Here is a 4420-nt window from a genome sequence, read left to right as displayed (position 1 = left end):
ATAAAAATGTGGGTTACTATTTTTAAAAAATCCAGTTGATATCCGTTTGACCTATGGCAGCGCCATCTAGTGAGCCAACCATAGCGCCATCTGGTTTCCCCCCTTCAGGCTAGACAAGTTTCGTTCTTTGCAGTTTTTTCGTTTGACGTTTATTTCGTGAAATATTTGGCCCGGTCACGATCAGTGGACCACCCTGTATAAGATATACAATAGACAAACGTAGTCAGGAAACAGGGAAGTCGTATTTATAGAGTATTGGTTTATGATTAGAATACTACTACAGAATACGATTATGCAATAACAGTAAACAAGGCCTAAGGTCAGAGAGAGAGGGTGGGGAGGGGGGGAGAAGAGGAGATGCGCAGAAGGGTAGAAGGAGATGGACATATAAAACGGGAAGGAGCTGGACAGAGAGGGGGGGGGATGGGGCAAAAGGAGTGGAGAGGAGGGGGCAGAGAAGAAGGACAGAGAAAGGGGAAGGAGGTGATGGAGTGGTGGTGGGAAAAGGAGTAGGAGGAGATGGAGAAGGAACAGGAGGGGGAGAAGGAGGATGATGTGATGGACAGAGAGAGGGGGAAGGAGGAGAAAGGAGGTTGAGAGAGACAGGGGAGAGAAGGAGATTAGGACATATATCCAAATGCCATATATTTTGGAAACGTGTTATTTCTCTTTTCTTTCTTTTCCATTCAAGCAGTCTGAGCCACAGCAAAGCGTGGCCGCGTACAGCTTGTAATGGCACTTGAATTACCTAACCATTACGGTACCTCACCTGAACCTCTCGATACCAGTAAAATTCTACTGTGTTTCTGTTAGCTACTTACCATATTTCTGAGACAACATTCAGATTTGATTTCATTTGTGATACATCGATACGTTTATATTGAAATGACTTTATTAACTGTGCTCTAATGACACCTGCCACATAATATGACTGTTGTTGCCAGAAAATGCAGTATTTAGCAGCGTGAGCAACACCACAATCGTTATTAAATGCTGACCTTTGTTGTGGTAGGGTTGTTAGAAGCTGATTAAAAAAAAAAAAAAAAAAAAAAAAAAAAAAAAAAAAAAAAAAAAAAAAAAAAGAAAAAAAGAACTTTACGATCAAGACTGATTACTATTTGAAATTACCTAACCAGATCGCTGCATTTCCCAATAATGTTCTCAAAAATTACTGTGTCTAATTTGAGGTAAACCGTTGTTTGTGGCACGCTATTTTTCTGTTTTCCTGAGGCGTCGCGCGATCAATGAACAGTTTGTTTCTCAGTGAACGAACACACACCGAGTTTCTCGCATCATTATCCGGCATGTTTGTCGGGCTGCAGCCCTTTCCCCGAAGTCGGTCTGCGCCCGTGCGGCAGCGGCGGCGCCTGCTCGCGGCTGTTATGACAGACGGCAGAGAAAGGCGGGGCCGCGGAGACGGGCTTTTGCATCCGCAGACAAGGACTCATTAGGCGGGCGACCGGGACTCCGTCTGCAGGCGGGGGAGCCGGCCACGTGCCCGCGCAGACAATCGCGGCCGCCTCCCTCCCGCTCTGATTTGGGCAATCTGGCGGGGACCGGAGCACAGCACGGGAGAGGAGAGCTGCGGCCGCGGAAACCTTTCCGGGCTCCTCAAGTGCCGTTAGTTCCATCGATTATCCAGACAATAATGTAATTTTTGTCGAATGACTTTACACGAACAGGCATTGAAGATCAGTTCAGCGGAACGGGTCTTTACCAAAGATTACGAAATGAACATCGATAAAAGTAAAAAAAAAAAAAGGTGACGAGCATAGATCAATTAAGTCAGGTGGTACTGGAAGAATTATGTGAGGAAATGAGACGCTGAAACTAATTTACAGATTTTGCAGTGTGGTCAGAGACAGTAACTGACTACTGTAAAAATAAGGAGGGTGATAAATTTTTGCCGGCCGCTGTGCCGAGCGGTTCTAGGCGCTTCAGTCAGGAACCGCGCTGCTGCTACGGTCGCAGGTTTGAATCTTGCCTCGGGCATGGATGTGTGTGATCTCCTTAGGTTAGTTAGGTATAAGTAGATCTAAGTCTAGGGGACTGATGACCTCAGATGTTAAGTCCCATAATGCTTGGAGCCATTTGAACCATTTGAATTTTTTTAATAAATTTTAAATGAACACGCCGCCATTTGACTATATTGTTGTTTATATATTTACGACCCAGGTTGGCACGTAAATTTGGGGGAGGGGACCAAACATCGAGGTCATAGGTCCCGTCCGATAAGGGAACGATGGGGAAGGAACCATCCCGGAGGAGGTGGACATTTGTGTTTAACGTCCCGTCGACAACGAGGTCATTAGAGACGCTCGAGCACAAGCTCGGATTAGGGAAGGATGGGGAAGGAAGTCGGTCGTGCCCTTTCAGAGGAACCATCCCGGCACTTGCCTGGAGCGATTTAGGGAAATCACGGATGACCTAAATCAGGATGACCGGACGCGGGTTTGAACCGCTGTCCTCCCGAATGCGAGTCCAGTGAGCTAAGCCGGCCGCGGTGGTCTTGTGGTTCTAGGGGCTCAGTCCGGAACCGCGCGACTGCTACGGTCGCAGGTTCGAATCCTGCTTCGGGCATGGATGTTTGCGATGTCCTTAGGTTAGTTAAGTTTAAGTAGTTCTAAGTTCTAGGGGACTGATGACCACAGGTGTTAAGTCCCATAGTGCTCAGAGCCATTTGAACCAACCAGTCGCAGGTTCGAATCCTGCTTCGGGCATGGATGTTTGCGATGTCCTTAGGTTAGTTAAGTTTAAGTAGTTCTAAGTTCTAGGGGACTGATGACCACAGGTGTTAAGTCCCATAGTGCTCAGAGCCATTTGAACCAACCAGTCAGCTAACCACTGCGCCACCTCGCTCGTTACGACCGAAGTTTCGAACTTTTATGGCGATTTCAAGTGATTGTGCTTATGTCGTTAACACATTTTGCTGTTGCGTAAGAAAATACCAATGCCAGAAGGCAGTATCGATTTGCAGAAACACCTGCAGAGGACTGATGAATTGTGCAGGCTCTGGTAGTTGCCCTGGACGTAAATAAATCTACCATATTGTGCATAGATAGGCAAAGAGATGCATTCCTGTACGACTACATTAATGGCAAACTACTGGAAAAAATATTTATTTTAAAATATCCAAGACTATTTATCCAGAGCCAGCTTAAGTGGAATAAAAAAAAAAAGGCTCTGAGCACTATGGGACTTAACATCTATGGTCATCAGTCCCCTAGAACTTAGATCTACTTAAACCTAACTAAGGACATCACACAACACCCAGTCATCACGAGGCAGAGAACATCCCTGACCCCGCCGGGAATCGAACCCGGGAACCCGGGCGTGGGAAGCGAGAACGCTACCGCACGACCACGAGCTGCGGGCTTAAGTGGAATCACCACATAAATAGTAGGAGAAGCATACGCCACACTCAGATTCTTACGAAGAATCTTAAACTACTCCTCCCGAACAAGTCATGAAGGCCCAAAGGTAGCGATCGGCCGCCGTGTCATCCTCAGCTCACAGGCGTCACTGGATGCGAATATGGCGGAGCATGTGGTCAGCACACCGCTCTCCCGGCCGTATGTCAGTTACTTCTCAATCAAGTAGCTCCTCAGTTTGCCTTACAAGGGCTGTGTGCACCCCGCTTGCCAACAGCGCTCGGTAGACCGGGTGGTCACCTATCCAAGTGCTAGCCTAGCCCGACAAAGCTTAAATTCGGTGATCTGACGGGAACCGGTGTTACCATTGCGGCAAGGCCGTTGGCCTTCAGAAGAATCTTGAGGAAATGTAATTCATGCACTAAAGAAGCGGCTTACAAAGGATGTTAAATGTGCTCCATGAAATGCGAGGAAAAGAAATTTGCTAACATAACATAAACATTAAACTGTTAGGAAGTCTTTTCTACATATAAATCAATAGTCAGCAACCCACCTGACGTGTGTATCGGATGGTACTTCTGGTATCTGTAGTTGTTCCCCGTTCCCTATTCCACTCCCGAACGGAGCGGAGAATGGTTGTCAGTAAACCCAGCACCACAAAAAGAGGAGGGGCTAGTAAGCCTCTGTAGTAGCTCTTATTTCTAGAATTTTTTCGGTAACTAACACATTGTCCGACTCCCGGAGCGTATTCTCTCGAAAGTTGAATAGTAAACGACTACTTGATGCACAATGTCCCTCTTGTATCGTGTGTCTCCTGAGTTTGTTGAGCATATCTGCAATGCTCTCGCGCAAACAAAAAGATCCCGCCACGAAACACGCCGCTCTTCGTTGGATCTTTTCTTTCTCTTCTATCAGACATTAATTGGTAAGGATCAGTGGTAGACGAACAGTACTGAATAAATGGTCTTAGAAGCGCTTCGTAAGCCTCTTGTTTAGCAGATGAGTTACATTACCTTAAGATTCTTCCTACGAATCTCAGTCTGGCGTCT

General features: G+C 46.6%; 1 pseudogene; it reads right to left on the bottom strand.

Annotated features, from left to right (window-relative positions):
* Window positions 1-3639: 3639 nt before the first annotated feature.
* On the bottom strand, window positions 3640-3757 carry LOC124790809 (annotated as a pseudogene).
* Window positions 3758-4420: the final 663 nt, after the last annotated feature.

The sequence above is a fragment of the Schistocerca piceifrons genome, chromosome 3 (assembly GCF_021461385.2).
Source record: "Schistocerca piceifrons isolate TAMUIC-IGC-003096 chromosome 3, iqSchPice1.1, whole genome shotgun sequence".
Lineage (NCBI taxonomy): Eukaryota > Metazoa > Arthropoda > Insecta > Orthoptera > Acrididae > Schistocerca > Schistocerca piceifrons.
Note: the sequence above shows the minus strand (reverse complement) of the source record. Positions and strands in the feature narration are given on the sequence as shown.